Raw genomic sequence first — 22,538 nt, 5'->3', positions numbered from 1 at the left:
ATAATTTGCTCAAACAGGCGGAGAGAGCACATTCGCTGGGCCGTGCGGCTGCAGACAATGTTTGCTCTGTTAGTTTGCTCCTTATCCCCACTCTCGGAGCCCCGTGTCCTCTGCCACCCCCGTCTCCTCGCATATTCTAACCTTGGTTAAACGGCTTTACTCGTGAGCTAGACAGTATTTTTTGGGACGAAAATGGACTGAAAATAACCAAGTATCAAGAACCAGCCGTGATGCACGGGTCAAAACCGTTTAGTCTCTGGATAGAGATTTTTTAATTAATGTCTGGACAACCAAAGTGTTTTCTTTTTTATTCCACGTTCCCTTCACTACTTTGGAACCCTATTTGAAAACATGCACATGTGCGCGTGCTCAGGTTAAAAGGAAATTTAAAGAAAAAAGCAGACACTTTCCTAACCCTCTGGCTGTGTTCCTGGCAGGGGCCCCGGGAAGATTCCATCCAGTACCTCACAGACAAAGGCGTCTGCTGTCGTTCCTGGCCCAGGTACGGGGTCCTGTGTGGGCTGTGCTGGTACCTAGGGAAGTGGGGGGGGGGGTTCTTTGTTTTTTTCCCACAAAAAAGGTTTCCCCCCTTCTCACTTTCTGGGTAGCGAACACAGGGTAAAAGAAAGCCCCCTCTCACACCTGCACTGCCTTCTGCAGGTTGACAGTCTTCTGCAGTTCGGGGTGGTTGGTTCCATAGGCAGAACCTGGCCTTCTCGACATTGATGGTGGCTGACGATGTCATGGCACAAAGTGCAGGCTGCCTGTCCTCGCGGTGGGACGGGCCCCCAGAAGGCAGGCTGCAGAGCTCTGGCTCTTCTGTCACTTCTAGTTCATGCTCTCAGAGGGAAGAGAAAGAGGTTGGGGCAGAACCGAGGCTGCAGACAGCTCTGATTTACTCCAAAGGCTCAGCCCAGGCCCAGAGTAGGGAGCCTCCTCGTGCCTGGAAAGAGCCTTTGTTTTTCATGAGCGCACAGAGTGCTTTCTGCACTGAAGGGGTTTTGTTCTTTCTGCCTTAATCTTCTCTGATAAAGGAAGGATAGAGGCATTTTCAAGGAACCTATTCTAGTGGCCCAAGAAAGCGTAGGAAGAGGAGTTAATTTCAGAAGAATACACAGGAATTGGAAAAATCTCACTCGGTTCCTCATAGAGATGAAGGACTCTTGCTGTCAGCACGCGTTCGTCATAGAGGTAAAACTTATCTAGAGCGCCAGTGCTGACGTGCGCATTAAGGGGATGGTGCAGCCCCAGAGTTTCGCCTCTGGTTAAAGAGCCCGGGGAGCAAAGGTTACTTGTGACTTTACTCGTAGGGGCCTGATGGGGCGGGCCTTCCCCTTGGACCTTCTGGCCTGCTGTGGTGCAGGCGGGCCACTGGGCTTCCAGCAGAGTGGGCCCGGGTGGTTAGGACTGCCTTGGTGAACACTGGGCTGGGCTCGCCTCATACTGGCCGGAGGGGAGGATTGATGGAACTGCAGGGCGCTCGCCATGTCCAGCTGCTCCGGCGTCTGGGTGCAGAGGCCAGCCTCCCTCAGGGCTCTCTGCAGCCGATGGCTCTGGTGAGCGGAGCCCCTGAGTGAAGTTCTCCTTTTCGTCAGGGGTCCGTTGCTGCCTGTCTCTGAGCATCGGGAAGCCTGTCTTAAGAGATTTTCATATGATCACAGCCAAAGAACCCAAAAAGTTACTTCAGGACACATTTTTTTCCAACCCATTTTTCTCCCTTCAGACTCACTGTCAGACATGAATTAGCACCGACCTTAATGACCGTTTTCACCAAGCTTGACCGGAAAGGGCTCACCGCTCTGATAAGAGGGACAGGACTGGACTGGAGTCTCTGCCAAGCCACAGAGCAGGACCGCTGGTTGGGATGCCCGGACTCGTCGGGCCACGTGGAGGAGTGTTAGTCCTTCAGGAAATTGCAGCACGCACCCCTGGGTCTGCCTCACGGAGCTCTGACCATCAGTGTGTGTGGTGGGGTCGGCGGCTCCTGGTGTCTTTGCAGTGAGTGTCTCTGGTTTCCTCGTTGCCTTGAGGGACATGCCTGTCGACAGGCAGTAGTGATGGGACTGTTTGCGTTAAAGGAGCACAGCTGCCCTAGTGTAGTATGAAGATGGGATCCTGGCATCCGAGTCACTCTCCAGCCGGGAAGGGCCTCCGTTTCCAAGTGTGGAAATGACTGTCCGATGCCACCTTTCAGAGTTGCATAGACAGGAGGCTGGGTTTGTTCTTTAGTTTTTGCTTGGTTCTTCGCAAGGTGCACAGAGTGAGTCAGAGCCCTTCCCCTGGCTGAGCCCACTGTCTACGATCCAGACAGCGCTCGTGGGCCTCAGTTGGCAGGGATGCATGGCCGTCCTCTCTGCTAGCCCCTCTGTGTACCCCCCTTTTGTGTGGATGCTGCTGCTTGCCAGGTGTGTGGGTTTCAGCCGGTGCAGCCCTCCCCTTCACTGGGAGCTAGCACTGCCGTACGTGGTGGCCAGGGCTAGGGCAGGAGGTAGCCTCCGTCCAGAGTCATGGGCTCCAGCGCCTGTGCGGATGTGTCTTTGTCCTGCATAACTGGTTGCCCATCCAAAGCCGGGGCACTGGTGGGGAGAACAGTCCACTTACCTTACAAGTGAGAAGTAGCCCCACCCTCTGCTCAGCTCGACTCAGGTCTTTCAGATTCTGGTCATCAGAGCACTGTCTTAGACCAAGGAACTCAAACCTCTCGACACCCAGATCTTCTGTGCAAAATTGTACTTGGCACCAGAGTTCAGCACAGTTATCTGCCAGGTGTAATGTTGGCAAGGGCAGCGTTGTAAAGGAGCCCTGCTCAGTCCCAGGTCTGTTCCTTAGAAGTGCACGGAACTGCTGGTGCAGAGCTGAGCCTGCTGATCTCAGTGGTGTGTTAGTGATAAGCCAGATACTGAGCATCCAAGGCTCCGAATGCTGGCCTTTCCCATCGGATGTCTGGTCTCCTGTGGACACATCAGAGTCCTTTGGGAAGGGGTGGGGTAATTTGGGCTTTAGAGTGAGGCACTCCTGTGTTTAGATGTTGTCATTTTCAGCTTCCTAGCTGGCAAGCTCCTGACTGTCTGAGGCTGAGTTTTCTCATGTACACAGTGAGATTATAAGAGTTCTTTGTGGGACAGTGTGAGGACTAAGTGTAAAGATCGTTGTGACCTGCCCGTACCATGCCTGGCACATAGGGAAGTTCAGTGAATGGTAATAGTTATTACAGTCAATAAGAGATGGCCAAAAAGTCTCTCGAACCTTCTTCCAAAACAGAGAGTGATTGTAGAGTCTTGCATTTAGTTTGAAATCTAGTTGCTGTAACTGTTTACAAGAGAGAAAAGAGAATAGTGTTGTTTTTTAAGTGGCTTGTTGGGTTCCTTGATGTCTTGACCACTTACAGTCCTGGGAATGAGATCTGGCGTGGACCTTGCCCCTAGGGACTCACAGATCTGGGGATGATCATGTAAACCGGCTCCTGGAGTGTAATTAAACCTGCGGGCACCGTGTAGACGTCCCTGTGGTGCGTCTTTACCTCTTGATGGTAGTCATCCTCCCCCCCCACCCCAACTTTGGACTGAAATTGTCTTTTTACAATAAGTGTGGGACTGAAGTAGATGTGGGAAAGCTAGACTTTGGCATTTTCCCACTTAAAATAATATCCTTAGCGGATTGATGGGTCCTTGGAAAGACCTGTAGTTGGAGAGTTTCTAACAAAAGTGCTGGTGAAAGGAAACGGAAGGGAGGCAATGGAGGGAAGTTAATCACGATGCCGCTGATAGCTCATATGTGACTCGGGACAGGTGGTGGCATGTGCTCAGACTGTGTGAGAAAGAAGTCTGAGAAAGATGACTTGTGTGGAAATGCCTTGTGAAATGTGAAGTGGAGAGAGTCTGGGACGGACATTGTCCACTCTGGAGGAGGGCTGTGTTAAGAACTCCAGAGAGGAGCTTGTAGTGGTGGGGGCGGGGGGCTCCAAGCTGTTCTCTCCTGTCCTGTCGACTCTGCTGTGAGTCACTTGCTCAGAAAAGTTCCCATGACCAGCCTGTCTCAGGTCCCTTCCTGTTAGTCACCATAACCTGTGCATTTCCTTCCTGGCAGTCATATTTTGTAATTATCGTTGACCCTTGAACGATGCGGGGTTAATCTGTGTATAATTTATATTTGGCGCTCCGATCTGTGATTCCTCTGTATCTGCAGGTTCTTACTGGTTTGTTTTGTTTTTCTCTTGCCATGCCGTGCAGCATATGGGGCTTCCCAGGTGCACAAGTGGTAAAGAACCCGCCTGCCAGTGCAGGAGATGTAAGAGATGTGGGTTCGATCCCTGAGTGGGGAAGATCCCCTGGAGGAGGGCATGGCAACCCGCTCCAGTATTCTGGCCTGGAGAACCCCATGGACAGAGGAGCCTGGCGGGCTACAGTCCATGGGGTTCCAAAGAGTTGGACATGACTGAAGCGACTTAGCATGTATGCATGCAGCGTATGAGGTCTTTAGTTCCCCAACCAGGGCTCAAAGCCCCGCCCCCTGGAGTGAACGCACAGTGTCTTAATCAGTGAACTGCTAGGGAAGTCCCAGGATCTATGGGTTTGACCGTCTGCAGACTGTGTAGCTCTGCAGTATTTACTGTTCTCAAACATTACGTGTAAGTGAGCCCACTCAGTTCAGACCTGCACTGTGAAGGTGTCAGCTGTATGTGCTTGTTTTCTTACTTGTTTATTGTCTGTATCCCCCAGCAGACAAGGGCAGGCATGCATTAATTCAGTTCGGTTCAGTCAGTTGTGTCTGACTCTCTGCGACCCAATGGGCTGCAGCACACCAGGCTTCCCTGTCCATCACCAACTCCCAGAGCTTGCTCAAACTCATGTCCATCGAGTTGGTGATGCCATCCAACCAACTCATCCTCCGTTGTCCTCTTCTCCTCCTGCCCTCAATCTTTCCCAGCATCAGGGTCTTTTCCAATGAGTCAGCTCTTTGCATTAGGTGGCCAAAATATTGGAGTTTCAGCTTCAACATCAGTCCTTCCATTGAACACCCAGGACTGATCTCCTTTAGGGTGGACTGGTTGGATCTCCTTGCAGTCCAAGGGACTCTCAAGAGTCTTCTCCAACACCGCAGTTCAAAAGCATCAGTTCTTCAGCGCTCAGCTTTTTTTATGGTCCAACTCTCAAATCCATACATGACTATTGGAAAAACTGTATCTTTGACAAAACGAACCTTTGTTGGCAAAGTAATGTCTCTGCTTTTTAATATGCTGCCTAGGTTGGTCATAACTTTTCTTCCAAGGAACAAGTGTCTTTTAATTTCATGGCTGCAGTTACCATCTGCAGTGATTTTGGAGCCCCCCAAAATAAAGTATGTCACAGTTTCCATTGTTTCCCCATCTATTTGCCATGAAGTGATGGAACCGGATGCTGTGATCTTAGTTTCCTGAATGTTGAGTTCTAAGCCACCTTTTTCACTGTCTTCTTTCACGTTCATCAAGAGGCTCTTTAGTTCTTCGCTTTCTGCCGTAGGGCTGGTGTCATCTGCATGTCTGAGGTTATTGATAGTTCTCCTGGCAATCTTGATTCCAGCTTGTGCTTCATCCAGCCCAGCAGGCATGCATATGTGTGCGCTAAGTTGCTTCAGTTGTGTCTGACTCTGCGACTCTATGGACTGTAGCCCACGAGGCTCCTCTGTCCGTGGGATCCTCCAGACAAGAGCACTGGGATGGGTGGCCATGTCCTCCTCCAGGGGATCTTCCCCACCCAGGGATCAAAGCTGCATCTCTTATGTCTCCTGCATTGTCGGGTGGGTTCTTTACCATGAGAGCCACTGGGAGGCCCACAGGGACAGTCACCGTATTTTTATTCACCTTCGTAATTTCAAAGCCAAGTGTCAGACCTGATATATACCACTCATGAATGGAGCTGGTTGGTTGGTTTAGTGGCTAAGTCATGTCTGCCTCTTGAGATCCCATGGACTGTAGCCTGCCAGGCTCCTCTGTCCATTGGTTTTTCCAGGCAAGAATACTAGAATGGATTGCCATTTCCTTCTCCAGGGGATCTTCCTGACCCAGAAACTGAACCTGGGTCTCCTGCATTGCAGGCAGATTCTTTACTGACTGAACTATGAGGGAGTAAAAGTCAGCAAAACCTGTGGGTCATCTGGCAAACAGTGACTCTGGGGACTGATTCTTGTGTGGTACCCCAGACTGCTGTAGCAGCACCAGCGTGCGGTTCTGGACAGGCTGGACTGCCGCCTTATCTCTGCACCCCCTGTCCCCATGCCTTCCTGCCCATTTGAGACCCCGGGTGCACAGGGACTGTGGTGAGTCTCCCTCTCCAAAGGGAAGCCCCCTCTGGACCTTGGAACTTGGTGCTAGCGAGTTGGCGGCTGCCAGGCAGGGAGCACACGTTCTGTTGGTGTCCAGAAACACACCCCTAGGCTCTGGCCGTGCCCTGGGCTGCCCTCGGTCTTGGCCAGCAGTGCTGCTTCAGATCCTTCGCTGGTGTGGGGGGTGCAGCGCAGATTCCAGTGGCGTGCGCTGCCCAGAGTCCTGTTCTCTCAGGACATGGCCAAAAATGTCCTTGTTTTGTTTGTTTCTTGACTTTTTTTTTTTTAATGGTGGTGTAATGTATGTTCTTAAAGTGCACAAGTCTTAAGTATTACAAGTCATGTGTGTGTATACACAGAGAGAGAGAGGTGTGTATGTATGTATACACCTCTGCATGTGTCCGTCACTCAGCTGGGAGCCAATCAGTATGAAATCTGGGAGACGGATTTCTTAGAGGAGTCGAACCTTCCCCGCCGTGGGAGGTGTTGGGGCAGTGATGGTCCAGATGAGGGGTTGGAGGTCACAGGGGAGTCCCTCTTCAGTCTGCCCAAGGCATCGGTGTGGGTGGACAGGTCAGAGCTCCCCGAGACCTGCTGCCCAGTGCGGCTCACCGGGGTCTGGTGCTGGTGGGGGCTGCTGTGTGGCGAGAAGGGAGAGCTGGGTGGAATGGCAGGAGAGCGAGGATGGGCTGGAACTCCGGCGCCTCTGTCTCTGTTCATCCGCACATCCGACTGTTGAGACCTTTGGAAAGGTGTGGCCTCCAAATCTTGTACGAGTCGCGTTTCCGACCAGTTCTAACTCAGAACTCTGGGGGTTCCGGGAAACATAGTTCCCAGCTGAACCAAACTGACACAGCGCTGCCTGGCCACCTACGTGACACCGTCCAGCTCAGGGTCTCACTGGCGCCCCTTGCCCCTTCCCTGACAGTGGTCCACCCCACCAGCCCCAGCCATTATTCTTGATGGACTTCTTCAACTCCATAGATTTGGGGGGTTTTGCTTTTGATTTTTTGGCCGTGGCTTGTGGGCTCCTAGTTCCCTGACCAGGGATTGAACCTGGGCCCTCAGCAGTGAGAGCACAGGGTCCTAACCAGCGGACTGCCGGGGAGCTCCCTCGTCCGCAGATGTGAACTGTGTTTGTCCTTGGTCTTTACAGAGAGGAGCCTGGTCCTGTGCTCGCTCCCGGGTCCGTCTGCCTTCTTGTGCTCTCCGCTGATCTGTGCTCGTCGTCCGTGTTGCTGCTTGAGGCAGTAGTTCGTAGTAGGATTCCATTGCTGCTGCTTATTTCTCGTTTTGTATTTGGGTGACTTGCATTTTAGAGTATTGTGAACTATAATGCTATACATAATAAATGCGTGTGTCTGTGTAATGCCATAAACATTGTTGTACTTGTCTTTGGGATAGTATAGACATAGATTTCTTTCAGAAGTATTCCCAGGAGTAGAATGTCTGAGTTTTATGGTAGAGTTTCTTCAACTTAGGAACTGCTACTGAACAGTTTTCCAAAGTGGTTGTAAGTTGACACGCTGGTTGTTGAGCTTATATTCTGAGTGTCCAGTTGTTGGTCATTCTAATGAGTGGGCAGCGGTTTCTCACTGTGGTTCTGACTGACATTTTATTGATGACTAATAATATTGGGTACCTGTTCAGATGCTTTCTAGCAATTTGGATGTCCTTTGTGAGATACCTAGTCAGGTATTTTGCTTATTTTTCATTGAGTATCTGCTGGTTTCTTATGGGTTTGTATAAATCCTTTAAATATTCTGGATATGAGGCTTTTCTTGGTTACAAGTAACCCTTTGGCTTTAATGTAGTGTGTTCCTTCATAAACTGGAAACAGATCAGGGTCCAGGCATGTTTGAGAGAGGAAGCCTTTGGGAAAAATGTGGTTATTTGTTGCTCCTTTCTTGGGGAACTAATATGTTGTAGGTTTGGATGTTAGCAGCTCACGTCACTTGTGGTTTTAAAAATAAAATATTGGACACACAAGTATTTCTACTGCTTTTTAAAAATGGAACTTATCTTGAACTCTTGAAGTATGTACTCATAAACCAAAAATCCATTCCATAGGGAACTGAATGTTTATCATGGCTCTGATATTCTGCTAAATTCTGGGAGTAGAAACCTGAGAGAAACTTGCTACCTCCAGGAGCACCGGGTGGGAACAGAGGAAAGGTCTGTGCCCAGGGAAGTGAGGAGTGAAGGTGTTCAGAGGGTCTCAGATGGGACAGGGAGCCGAAGCCCTGATGGGTGGTGAGTGGCCTCACGGCTGTGGTCGGCCTTGTGCAGAGACGACCTGAGGGGGTTGACTGTGTGTGTGTGTGCGGTGGGGAAACGTGTCCTTGACCATGAACCACGCCGCGCAGGGAAGAGTGAGGCAGATTCCTGAAGCAGCAGATAGATAGATAGAGATAGGTGTGTGTTGGGAGTGGAGAGTAGGCTGCTACTAGCAGCTAAGGAGTTCAGTCTGTCAGCAAAATGATGAGATTTGCTTAGAAAGACCACTTTGGAAGAAACACGACATATAAATTGGATTACAGAGTTGAGGTGGGGTCTACAAACTCATACACCCATGTCCATAGCAGCATTATTGACAGTTAATCAGAAAGTGGACATGACCCAGGTGTCCCATTAGTGGATGAGCACATACCTGCAGTGTGTAATTAGTGGAACAGTTTTCAGTCATGTTAAACAGCGCCAATCAGCGTGGAAACATTGTGCTAAGCGAGACAAGCCAGGCATAAAAGGACAGATATTACATGACTCTGCTTTTGTGAGTTACCTAGAATGGGCAAATTGGCAGCAACAGCAGAGGGTACTACCTTCCTATTCAGCAGCCTAACACCTGTTGAAACAGACTCGTCTTCAGATTGGGAAGTTATTAAAAACACTGCGAGATTGATGGAAATGTCCTTCTAAAACTGTTGTGGCAGTGGTTGCGTAGTTCGGTAAATTTACTAAAAAACCATTGAATCATACACTTAAAACAGATGACTCTTATGGTGTGTAAGTTATACGTCAGAGTTGTTTAGAGAACCACTCCATCCGGCCCTGAGCGCTGCACCGCGCCTGCCTGGGTGTGCTCTCGTGGGCAGTGGGGGCCCGCACAGAGCTCTTACGGCTCTTGGCCAAGCCCCGCAGGTTCTGAGTGAGGAACTGGCACAGCCTGGGCCCTACCTTGGCTCCTCTGCTCTGGCTGTGCCAGGGCGTCCAGCCCCTAACCTGGCTGGAGCATCCAGCCTGGGAGCAAGCCTCACCCGTCTGTTTCTTGCTCAGGGCTGAAGGGGAGGAACCTAGAGGCCTGTGACCCAGTTAGTCCTTTATGTGGATCCCATCACTTTCCCCCCTCTAGCTGTTTGGCCATTTTATTGCTCTGTTAACACTTGATTTCAGGGTGAGCAGGAGTTTTAGTGAAACTAAAATCTTACAGTATGACTGTTTCTCAGCAGTTCCATTTGAAGGGAGAGGTGGCTATATATTTTCTCACTACTTATCGTCTCCTGCCTTCTTTTCCACATTCCCCAGCTAATTGAAAAGGAGATGAGCAGATTTCCCTGCTTCACCGCAGTGTTGCTCTGTGCGTTTGGACTGCAGCGCACGAAGCAGACGTGGCTCACCACCTGCTTAACACTAACTTCCTCTTCAGGAGCCGGGCACTTCAGGATGGCAGAGACCTGGCCCACCTTCACTGTCGAACTGTCAGCGCCTGTTGTTAAAAAGCGCACTTGCTGGTAGCCGGGATCGTGGCCTCAGTGTGAACAGGCGGTGTGAATCGCCCCACAGGAGGTAGGCAGTGAGCACAGAGAGAGGCTTCCCTTGGCCGGGGTCGGGGGGGTCATCCTCACGTGGCAGTTACTGCATCCTGCTTCGCTCATGCTGTGATACCAGAAGACTCTAGGGCTTCTGGTCAGAGGTCTTTTGAGACAGAAGGCTGCTTAGTTGAGGCCCTTTAACAAGGTCTTTGTGTCTGATGTCCAGTCTCTGCCTCAGATGTGTAATTAGCGGAACAGATACAGTCCCTTTTCCCTGCCCACAGGGAGTGCTATTTCTGAAGGTGAAATACGCAGTTGGTACCCAAAAGGGGGAACCTCAGAGTGAGATGCTCCCAGATGGCCTGGTCATGCTCGGCATCGAGTGGTCCCGTCTCAGCTGAGGCGCTGAGGTCCCCCAGCTCGCGAGAGGGCTTCCTGGAGGCAGGCCTGCCTCAGCCGCAGGGGTGAGAGGGTTGGGCAGTAGATCGTGCCTACTGCCACCCCTAGGGCACACTCGGTGCAGCACGTCAAGTCCCAGTGACTCAGCGTCTCAGAAGATCCAGCGGTGGTCAGGGAATATCGTGTCACCCGAAGCTTGCCGCTGCTGGACCAGAGCAGGATGCTGAAGGCGGCCATCCCCCCACGGCCGTGGGGTGCTTCTGGTGTTTAGGACGTGGGCGGATGTGGAGCCGAGCCTTCAGGCCCTGGGGGGCCTCACTGCCTAACGTTGGTGGTGCTGAACTGAGTGAAGATTAATTAGTCCTCTGTGGAGAAACCTTGGTAAGTGTTGGCCTTGAGCCCAGAGTAGTTGGAATTTTGGAGCCCAAAGGTCTCATGGCAGTTGGTTTTTGGCAATTGGTCTTTGGGAGAAAAGAAACTCAAGTCTTGGCTATACTTCAGCACCTCCCCCCTCCGCCCCACCACGAGACAGGATGGGGGTCATCCCTAGGGCAGGGGTGGCGTAAGTAAGGAGGAGTTGTGGGCTGTGCCCTTTCAGGAGCCTGCCAGAGTACAGCTTGAGTTCACAGTATTCCTTAAGTGTAAGGAAATGAAGTTTGTTGTTACCCGCCCCCCACCTTTTCTGGGTTTTTTTTTCTAACCAGATGGACTCTTTCCCTCATGAAGGAGTTGGGCTGTAGCTGCAGGAGTGATTGTCGAAGGTCAGAGCTCAGTGGAGTCAGTAGGATGAGAGGGCTGGCTTTGAGGAGTGTCTGATCCAGAGAAGATTGTGTTTTGCTGGGGAATTATGCCTAAGCCCCATGTCCCCCAACCCCGCATTTTTAAAGAATTTTTTTTTTTAATGTGGGACCAGTTTTAAAGTCTTTATTGAATTTCTTACAATGTTGCTTCTGTTTTCTGTTTTGTTTTTTTGCCCACAAGACACGTGGAGTGTGGGATCTTCGCTCCCCGACCAGGGATCGAACCTGTACCTACCCCCTGCATTGGAAGGTGAAGTCTTAACCACTGAGCCACCAGGGACATCCCAGTCCCATGCCCTCTTAAGCTAATTGGGAAGGGAAAGTATACTCTGTAGAATGTTTTTCGATTAGCCCCCTTGGTTAATTTCTGCTTTGGAGATGACAGCTGAGAGGAGCAGCTAGCCGCACTCTCTCCCGAGGCCCAGCGCTGAGGCAGATCCAGTCAGTTTGCCTGGTGTGTGGGTGGAGGTGAAGAGGTTGTCGTCGACATGCGAGAGATCTTTTTCCTCCTTTATCTGCTGGCCTCCTGAAACAGCTCCGTCATCCCACTCCTGTTTTACAACCAGTCTTAACACCTGCTTTATCTCCTCCTTCCTTCCGTGTTTCTGTCTCCAAGAACCCTGTGGGCAGCTGGTGAGTCTTCCCCTGTAGACCGTCTATCCCCCGGGGAGCTTAGACATCACCGTGTTGGTGACCAGGGGCGCTGTGGTGTCTGAAGAAGCTGTAAATGAGGTCCTGAAATGGCAACTGAAGGCAAAAGTCCTTTTCTTCATTGAGAACTGTCCAGAGCTGGCTCAGGTACTCCCTTTGGCCACTTCCAAGTCCTGCCCTCCACCCCTTAAGTCAATAACAAGGTGGTAGCAGACGGATTGTCACGTGTCCTTTTTCTCCTTTCTGGATTCTGTGACAGTAGTCTCTGTGGCCCACACGAGCCTCTCATTCTCACTCTTCTCCTTCCCATTGCCATGTGTGCTGAGTGCAGTACAGAAATGAGCGCCTCTTCCTGCCAGCCAGCACCCCTGAGCTGCCGGGAGGCAGACCTGGGCTTTACCCGGGAGCAGTGGGGAGTGTGGAGGGGAGGAGGGGTGGCCCGGCTGAGCAGGAGCACGGGGGTGGAGGGCAGGAGTGATGGCCGTGCTGCGTGCGGGAAATGACTGAGGCCTGAGGACAGCGGTCTGTGTGTGGACAGGAGGCGAGGCGGCTGCTAGACCTCTGGGGCCTTGTGAACCTTGCTGAGGCTTTGGATTACCCCCTGGAAACAGTGGACTGGGGGGGATGTAGCAGGTCACATTTAAGGAAAGAGATCACGTTTTCTCTTTGAAAAGTGCACCCAGCACTCCTGTGGGGAGTTTAAGATTGAGAGGCAGTTGTAATGGTCCAAGCTGGAGACCACAGGTGTTCCACTAGAATACAATCAGGAGATGCTTTGGAACCCAGCGGTCCTAGAGAGTTCGAATCAACAGGTCTTTGCTCTGAGGTGATTGGATTGAGGGGTGGACACAGAGCAGGGTCTGAAATGACCCCCAGTCTTCGTTGTTGGGCGGATGGTGGTGGCATCTGAGTGCGTAGGGGGAGAGAACCGGGGAAGAGAACAGAGTCCCGTGTGCTTGGTCTGGGACCCCATGGAGTGTCTACATGAAGAGGTCCAGTAGCGTTTGGCGATCAGGAGCAAGGTCAGCAAAGATAGAAGTGTTGTAGGGTGGGGGTCATCCAGTTTATGAAGAGAGGAGGGCAGCTGAAACAGCTGTAGCTGTGCGAGGAGCTGAGCAGTGTGAGACCAGTTAGTGGCTGAGAGCAGGAGGCCGAGCCAGGGAGAGGAGGGTTTCCAGGAAGAGCTCCAGAAAGCGAATAAGTGAGATAAGGACTGAAGTGTCAGCCTTTCACGCTGCCCTTGGTGGAGTGATGGAGATAGAAGCCAGACTGAGAGGCAGGGGAAGGTGACAGGGCCTCGTCAAGGGGTCCAGTGGTGGGGACAGGCGGCTAGAGGGGAGTTGGGAAGACGGGGAGGCAGCAGAAGGGAGGGGCCACAGCTGGAGATGTGCACAGGGCAGGGGTGCGGGAGGGCGGGAGTGGGGAGGATGGGCGGGCACACAGGATGTGAATGACCTGATGCCCTGAGCTGCACATGTAAGGATGGCCTGACAGGGGAACACGTTCGATCATGGCTAGGGCCAGATTCAGAGGAGAACGCAGAGCCCCTGACTGGAGGGACATCCCGAGGGGAGTGAGGAGTGAGTGCAGGCGGAGAGGTGAAGGCGCTGCCTCTGCCCCTGCGGGCAGGGGCGCCGAGAATGGGCAGGTGGGCGTGGATGGGGCCTGAATCCGTGTTGGCGCTGCCCCCACCCAGGCTGCAGGTCCCGGCTCTGTGGCCGGGTCAGTGTGAGCTGCCAGCTTGTTTTCCTGCTGCAGCTCAGAGGAGTCGCCTCCCCACCCCACTCCTGAAGCTGGGGTGTCAGGTGTCTGGCTGTCTGTCGGCACCCCTCCAGCTTCTCCGTCTCATCCCTGGGCACCTTGTCACAAGCTGGTGGGCGGTGCTGTTCCCCTTTGTCGTCAGCCCCAAGTGAGGGCTGCAGACACCCTGGCTTATGACAGCAGCGTGGATTTCTGAGGCAGATCTCTCTCTCTCTCTCTCTCTCTCTCTCTCTCTCTCTCACACACACACACACACACACACACACACACACAACTTGGATCTGGAAAGCTTGTAGGTCCTTCACTTTATCTTTTGGGGCAGGTAGGCTGGGAGCTGCCATGTAGCGTTTCCTGACACTGATAAATTCTTCTTCTGTGGAACCAGATTCTTTCATGGGGGCGGGGGTTCAGTTACTCTGAAACTGTTTGGCTGTGAGAACACAGCTGCCTCCAGGTCTTGGCTCCTCTCCTGCTGAGTGGGGCCCGTGTGAGCAGGTGTGGCCTTGGAGAAGGCCTGGGTCCCCTCGTAGGACCCCTCATAGGACCCCAGGCCTGCATGTTCCTGCTCTCAACCCGGTGGCTCTGAGCGCATTTTCATTTGATTCTTCTTCATTTCACATCCCAGCAGAGTTCTGCCTGAACCCCTGGGGCCACTCGTCCACGCACTAATCCGAGAGGTACTTGTGTGCTATTCTGAGTCAGGAATGGGTTCTGGGTGCGACGGTGCAGCAGGGAGCAAAGGGCAAAAGTCCTTGTTCTCACAGAGTTCACATTCTAGCGAGGAGGACCGGCAGTAAATAGCATTTCCAGGACGTCACATTGCGGTGAGAGCTTCGGGGGGAAACAGAAAGAAGATGAGCCGGTGCGGGTCAGGGAGGGCCGCACCAGGAGGCAACACCCGAATAACAGCCAAGGGTGGTGAAGGTGCGTCACATGCGTGCCGGCCCTTCAGAGGATGGCGCCCGGGCGGAGCTAGGCTTTCCTCTGTTCCCACAGCGCTTCTAGGACCTAACACAGTGCTCGGCACGCAGCGGCTGCCCAGTAGTGTGCTCTGCATGCACGACTGGACCTGGGGGAGAGCATTTCAGATGGGAGGGCAGTGAGGGCTTGCAGGCAGCAAGGAGTCCCGTGTGGCTGAGGGGCCGGGCATGGGGGCCACAGGAGGAGAAGTGAGAGGGCGAGGTCAGGGGTGTGGGCTCCGGGGACCGTCTCAGGAGGTCCACGAGCTGAGAGCTCCTCTCACGGCAACGCTAGGCTGGAGGGGCTTGTCTGCTCACAAGTGTATGGTGGGGTTTTCTAGAGGCTGCGTGATCTATGCAGCAGACAGAGAGTGAGGAAACAGGCGTGGGAGCCCAGTTGTCTTAAGTCAGACGTTGTCAGTCTAATGGCTAAATTATTGTTTTGGAAAATATTTTATGAAAGAGAATCTTAATTGTGTTACTATGTTTTAGTTCAGTTAGTCAGTCGTGTCTGACTCTTTGCGACCTCATGGACTGCAGCATGCCAGGCTTCCCTGTCCTTCACCAACTCTCAGAGCTTGCTCAAACTCATGTCCATTTAGTCGGTGGTGCCATCCAACCATCTCATCCTCTGTCGTCCCCTTCTCCTCCTGCCTTCAATCTTTCCCAGCATTGGTTTTTTCCAATGAGTCAGTTCTTTGCATCAGGTGGCCAAAGTATTGGAGCTTCCGCTTCAGCATCAGTCCTTCCAATGAATTTTCAGCACTGATTTCCTTTAGGATGGACTGGCTGGATCTTCTTGCAGTCCAAGTGACTCTAAAGAGTCTTCTCTAACACCACAGTTCAAAAGCATCACTTTTTCGGCACTCAGCTTTCTTTATAGTCCAACTCTCACATCCATACATGACTAATGGAAAAACCATATTTGCCTAGTTGGACCTTTGTTGGCAAAGTAACGTCTCTGCTTTTTAACATGCTGTCTAGGTTGGTCGTAACTTTTCTTACAAGGAGCAAGAGTCTTTTAATTTCATGGCTGCAATCACACTGCAATTTGCAGTGATTTTGGAGCCCCCCAAAATAAAGTCTGTCACAGTTTCCATTGTTTCCCCATCTATTTGCCATGCAGTGATGGGACCGGATGCCATGTAGGCCATTGTGAAAATGTTGGCTTTAATGCCGCTTTGGGAGCTTTGTCCGTCTAAGGGGAGGGGTGCTGGAGGGCTCTCCCTGCAGCCCCGCTGCCATCCTTGTGGGGGTGTCACGTCCCTTTGGGCTGCCACAGGGCCTCGAATCCGCAGAGCCTCTTGAGCAGCTGCTCTGTGCCTGGAGCTGGGTGCACGGGGCTGAGCTCCAAGGAGCGGAGCCGGCCCGTGTACAGGTAGACAGCTTTTGGCTGTGCTTTTCCACAGCCTCAGTGAGCGTCTCTTTCCTCACCTGCCCACCTGGATCCTCAGGTCTGGGTCTCTGTCCCGCAGCTCTGGACTCTTGGTAGAGACTAGGCTGAGGTTCCCCTGCTGTCTGCAGTGAGTCCCTATGCCAGGTCGAGTAGTGCTGGCCGACTCACAGATGCTCTGTGGGCCACCGCTCCCTGAGAGGTGCCACTGCAGGATGCGGACTGGGGAGCAGAAACTCGGAGTCCCTGGACACCAGAGCACCCTGGCCTTGATTGACTGAAGGGCTCCGTCTCAAAGAGGCAGTGCGGTGATACACTGTAAGAAGAAGAAGAACCCTGGTTGCGTATCCTTGCTCGGGTCACCCGAAGCTGCCTTTCTGGAGGCTCTATGCCTGGTGGTCGCGCATTGTTTTGACAGCTCTGTTTCTCAAGCTGCGTCTCGAGTGGTTCCTCCTTCGTGGCAGCCCCAGCCTTGGGCCCTAGGGCCGGGGCCTGGCCGCACCACTGTCCTGCTGTGTGACTGTTAAGTGTCTTTAAGCAGCACTTTCCTGTCTGCAAAACGCATGTGGTAGATTGTGGTGGAGGCTGAGATACCTTCTGGATCTGACCGCTCGTAACTCCTCAGTGTTGGCCGCTTTCATGACAGTCCTTGTATCTTCCTTGTGAATGTCGGAGTTTGGCAGGAACTTGCTGGCGTGTCTTCTCCTTCAGCCCCTCCTGCCCAGTGCCCTGGTCACACCCTCTGGGACAGGTGGGGATGGGCGGGGGGCACAGAGGAGGCTTCACCACATTCTTCTTTCTTTCAAAAGACAGAGCTGTCTTGAGTTCTCTCATTCTGTTATGTGAGTAGCCACTTACTTAGCTGAATGTAACCTTTTGTGAATGGGGTTGTCAACTACTAGTTAATAATAACACTTACGTCTGGCTGTGTACCCAGCACTGCTAACATTTTGCGTTCATTACCTCAATTCCTGCAAAAAACCCCGTGGTTCATTGAGCATTGCCTTCACTTTGCAGGTGAAGATAACTTCCTGAGGTCCCGGGACTGGGGCAAGTGTTCTTTTTGATTCCTTGTTTTTCTGGGTTGTCGAGGGGCAGGCATCTGCATTTGCATCACTTGCATTGGCATCAGCTGTTATGTCTGCTGGTGTTTGGTTCTGACTTGGACTTTCTTTCTAGTATTTGCTTGGGGTGACAAAGGGCGGGGGTCATTTCTCTTTAAAGTTCAGTTTTATATATATTTTATTTTTTGATCCTTCAATATTTTATTTTTGTGATCCTATATATATATATTTACAGAAATTTTTTGATTGATGTATAGCTGGTCTGTGCTGTATAGCACCGTGACTCAGTTGTACACATATGTATTCTTTTTGTGTTTTCTCTTCGCTTGTGGTTTATCACAAGATATTGAGTATATAGTTACCTGTGCTCTGCAGTAGGACCTTTTATTTATCTGCTCTGAGTATAATGGTTTGGATTTACCAACCCCAAATTCCTTGCCTATCCCTCTCCCTCCCCGCTTCCCCTTGTCAACCATGGGTCTGTTCTCTATGAGCAGAAGTCCTTTCTGACCCATTGGTCAGCTGTGTAGGTGTTTTTCCTGAAGAAATAGGTTGTTATTGAAGAAAGTAAAAGGTTTTGAGAAAACACAGTATTGGGGATTAGTGTTGTTCAGAATTGGAGACTTGGAGGAGAACCCAGAGGTCATGGTCCACGCTCTTCCTGGCCCCTCTAGAGAGGGCTGTTTCACAGCCAGAATAAAGCTATGGGTCTGAGGGCCCACAGCAGAGTGCCGCATTCGTAGTTGCTCTTCCTGCCCAGCCGTCTGCTCTTGGATAGCCCTCCCGTTAGATAGAAGTTTCCTCTGTCACCTCCACCCACTTCTCCGCCTCCTCCTCCCCAGCCACGCAGGGACCCCCAGACAGATGTCCTTGTCAGCTCCACAGACACTAGAGTGTTTCTGCTGGAGCCGCAGAGACTCAGTCCTTGCCCTGAGCCGGCGGGGGTGGGGGGAGTGGGGATGCTCAGTCACCTGCTTGTGGGATTAGGACTGGTGGGCGGGACTAAAGAGCAGAACCAGGGAATGGGGAGGGCCACCTGGAGGCTTCTGTGTCCTCAGCATCCTGCCAAGTGTCCATCTGATGCTAAATAGGGTGGAAAGCCAGAGAATGGGGAATGAGTGAAGGCAGGAACAAGGATCATGAAAAGCTCTGCTTTCCTTCTGGTGTTGTGAGCTGCTTCCTGGGAACCAGAGAACCTTATCCCGGGGCCGTGAGGGATGAGAGGTCTGGGACCAGAGCTGGGAAGCAGTTGGGGTGACAAGGACCTTCATTCCCAGATGGTCTGATTCAGTTAGCCTCACCAGGTGAGGGACTCGGTGTCCCCATCCACAGATGATGGTGGCGCCCTGGGCGGTCCTTTTTAGAGAAACTGATCAAGACCGCAAGGCGTTTGGCCACCTTGGTCCTTGTTTCCGCAAACATGAAGAAATCTCTGTAAGTTTCCTCCCAATGACATTCTAAAACAAGCCTTCCTGTCTGCTTCCTTCTAAGGTCTGTTCAGACAAGCTGCGCCTCTAAGTGCACTAGGAAGGGAACGTCTCATAGATTCCCTCGTGCGAGTCAGCTCTGCACACATGCTGGTGTATTAGTGGTGGAGAAGCTCGGGAGAAATGTAACTAAACTTGGCTCTGATTTCTGATCCTTGAAGTATAATTGTCATTTTGTTGTTTTGATTCTCTTTCCTTTTTCTATCTTTAAAAATAAATCTCCCCCACCTCTCAAGTAACCACCCATCTATTCTAAGAGCTAGAGATTGAGTGTTCTCAAACCAGCCATGAGTCAGTGACAGCCTCTTGCTCTTATAAATAGAAACATAGACTCTGCTCCCGCGTGTTCCTCATAGGCTGTCTCTCCAGCACTTTCCTTTCCACAGCCAAGGAATGTGCTTCTGAGTCAGCAGTCAGCTGCCGAGGTTGGAGCACGCAAGGCAACGCCAGCAGCAGAAACCGCACCGCCGCGGGAGACCGAGCCTCCCTTCCTCCTCCAGCCTCCCTTCTCAGACTCCTCACTTTCCTTGTTCCTTCCTTCCACACCTTGGCTTTTCAACCCCCCGGATTTCTGGCACCTTCCGGCTGGGTTTCCAGGTCTGTAGGTTCCTGTGATCACGACTGTTGGGTTTCCCAGGCTGCTGGGACGTAGACAGCACATGGGGTGGTTCAGGAGAGGCTGGGAGAAGCACGACCTGCGTTTGACCTTCAGGAATGAGGGCATGGGGGCAATGGTGGAAGGACCTTCTGTCTGCCCTGCGGCTGTCAGCATGGACCAGTGCTGGGCAGTGCCCAGGCCGCACGCGACGTCCCGCCAGCAGAGCTGCAGAACAGGCACTGGAGTGTCTTTGCTGTGGCCTCTTGGCTTGTTGAGGAGGAAAGCTGAGGCAGCCCGAGGGAATTGATCTTGTGTAGTTTTACCTCGGGCGCCTGTCACACTGTCCCAGGAGCCACCTTCCCTCCACTTATCTGCTGTCATTAGTGACCTGGGGTGAACTCCCGTGGATGGGCACTTCCTCTGCGTGTGCCTCCGACTGGAGCCTGTTCATTTGAAAGCAGTTTGCATCAGCAGAGGGGGTGGGACGGCAGGTGTTAATGAAGGAGTTTGTGTGTGGTGAGGTTTGAGGAAATGGGCAGCTCTTTGGAGGTGTTTATTTCAAACATACATACAGCTAGGGGTGTTGGCCCACAATTCAGAGTTCTTTGAAAGTAGATGCCGAGACTTTGGGAGAGGGAGAGGCTTTTAGAAATGCATGTCGCAGGATCTTGAGTGTGTTGGGGTCAGCTGAAACACAGAGGTCCCTTGGGCTCCTTGCTCATCCTGGCAGGGAGTGTAAGGCGGCTGCTGCTCTTTAGGAACAAAGGAAAATCATTTTCTTTCTTGAGAGGCGGGATGAGAGGCGGAGCCATCAGAGTTGGTGCAGTCAGTGCTTTCCAGACACTGACTGGAGGAGTGCCAGTCACCTGGGAACACAGGTAGGCAGGCAGGGGCCGGATCGTGGGAGCCCTCTGCTGCCACAGGAACGGAGCAGATACAGCTGCAGAGGTCCCGCCCGGGGCTGGAGGCGAGGAGGGCGCCCATGGAGCACACACACTCCAACCTCGGTTTCTAGTCACTGGCTGGCTGTTCCCCTTTCCTCCACCTCTGGACGAGCACTTCCGGTTTTTTCTGCCACTTACAAACTTTGACCACCTGACATTTCTAGATGACCACTGGCTTGTAAGAAAAAGAATGGATTCTTGAGAAATTTTAACATATTTCTCTTGCTGTGTTCTACTGTCTAAAATAAACTTTTGCTTTGGGGAAACTGAAGGTTGGTTCCAGTTCATTTCTTGCTGAACTCTTGGCCACAGGGGTGCTTGGAAAGGCTGTGTTTTTAGCAGTGTGTATAGGAGGTTGCTGAGTTAGTGATGTATTTGAGATGAGAAGCAAATCAGCGTGTGTCAGATAAAAAATTACCGTCTTTGGCCTCCACAGAACAGGTCACGGCATCTGGCTCCATCGCTTAATGGCACGTAGATGGGGAAACAATGGAAACAGTGATGGTCTTTATTTTGTTGGGCTCCAAAATCACTGCAGACAGTGACTGGAGCCATGAAATTAAAAGACACTTGCTCCTTGAAAGAAAAGCTATGACAAACCTAGATAATGTATTAAAAAGCAGAGACATTACTTTGCTGACAAATGTCTGTATAGTCAAAGCTCTGGTTTTTTTTAGTAGTCATGTACGGATGTAAGAGTTGGACCAAAAAGAAGGCTTAGCATGAAAGAATCGATGCTTTCGAACTGTGGTGTTGGAGAAGACTCTTGAGAGTCCCTTGGACAGCAAGGAGATCCAACCAGTCAATCCTAAAGGAAATCAACCCTGAATGTTCATTGGAAGGACTGAAGCTGAAGTTCCAATACTTTGGCCACCTGATGTGAAGAGCCCACTCATTGGAAAAGACCCTGATGCTGGGAAAGATTGAGGGCAGGAGAAGGGGATGTCAGAGGATGAGATGGTTGGATGGCATCACCGACTCGATGGACATGAGTTTGAGCAGGCTCCGGGAGTTGGTGATGGACAGGGAAGCCTGGCGTGGTGCAGTCCATGGGGTCACAGTCAGACGCAACTGAACAGCAACAACAGTGAGAACATGAGGACTGTTGTGTCTGGTGATGTGGGAAACCCGGGAAATGGCAGTCCTTGTATCTAGGGTAAACCACCCACAGCCTCAGTTGATCTGGTTTAACTTTATAATACATGGCAAGTTGTGAGGAGAAGCAGAGTGTTACTAATCCTTTCTAAGGGGCTTCTCACCTCCTGAGAGCTTTAGGACGGAAGGCAGGTCTCTTCTGTGGCGCTGCTTCTGGATGGAGCTGGGAAGCAGGCGGGTGGCATCCTCAGCAGACAGTTGGTGGCTCCCTTCGCCCTCGGTTGCCTTGCTGGATAGTGGGTCACTCCTGTTTCTACAGGGCTGAGCTCCGGTGAGGCCCTGTGTCTCACTCAGTGGGAGACGGGGATGCATCGGGGGGCCACTCGCCTGGAGGCCGGGAGGGCTTCTCACACCTCCTCGCTCACTCGGTGGGGAGCTGGGCTGAGGGAGGCACAGTGTCCTTGGGGTGTCCGCACGTGGACCCCAGGCCACGCCTCTACGTGTCTTGTTGGCCTGCCCTTCCCCTCTGCTGTCCCGCCACACTGGCCCTCGGCCACTTGCCTCCCAGCTCTCGACAGTGCTTCTAGGTGGTGACGGTACATGAACGTGGTCCTCTGAGGCCTCCCCGCTCCCTGCCCTGGGTCTGTACTGTGTTCACTTACCTCCTCCCCCACCCACCCCATGCCTCTGTATCTCTCCAGACAGCTCTCTGTGCTGCCGCCCCTTCTGTCCATGAGTCTCAGATCTCAGGGGTGGAAGGGGCGGCAGCACAGATGGGTGGCCAGAGCCCCGGGCCGTCCTCTCGCCAGGACTTTTGCGTGCGATCTGACCAGCCTTGAGTGGGCGGCTCCCACCTGGACACCGGGCCCCCTGGGCCTCAGCCGACTGCCCAGTGTGCCCTTCCACCAAGGCAGGTCAGATGTAGCAGGGTCAGAGGGGAGCTCGCCGTGCGCCCCGCCCCAGATGAGTGTTTCTCTTTGTCACGCCTTGGCCTGGTGTCACCATTCACTCCGTCCTTCCTCTGTGAGTCTCTCTTGCAAGCCTTCCATTTTCCTTCTCCGTGTCCTGCGCTTCTCTCCTGCTGGCTGACACTTGCTCCTCCTGGAAAGCTCAGCTGTTGTCCCTTAGAGGCCCATCTTGGGTGAGGACCCCTTCCCCGTGAGGGGGCCTCTGCCCGTGTCCCCAGCCCTGTGCCTCTCCTCTCTGATGCTCAGCAGAGCGTGAGCCTGTCTCACCCGCTCGGCTGTGATGTCCCTGACAGCAGCCGCGGTCTTGCTCCTCTCCATTCCTGGGGCCGCAGACGGTGCCTGGCGTGTGGAGGGCAGGCCGCGTGTT

At 52.4% G+C, this 22,538-nt stretch overlaps 1 protein-coding gene across 11 annotated transcripts in view; it reads left to right on the top strand.

The window, feature by feature from the left end:
• Positions 1-22,538, top strand: part of MICAL3 (microtubule associated monooxygenase, calponin and LIM domain containing 3) — a 147,726-nt gene that overhangs the window by 45,503 nt on the left and 79,685 nt on the right. The gene's annotated exons all lie outside the window — the stretch shown is intronic.

The sequence above is a fragment of the Ovis aries genome, chromosome 3 (assembly GCF_016772045.2).
Source record: "Ovis aries strain OAR_USU_Benz2616 breed Rambouillet chromosome 3, ARS-UI_Ramb_v3.0, whole genome shotgun sequence".
Classification (NCBI taxonomy): domain Eukaryota; kingdom Metazoa; phylum Chordata; class Mammalia; order Artiodactyla; family Bovidae; genus Ovis; species Ovis aries.
Note: the sequence above shows the minus strand (reverse complement) of the source record. Positions and strands in the feature narration are given on the sequence as shown.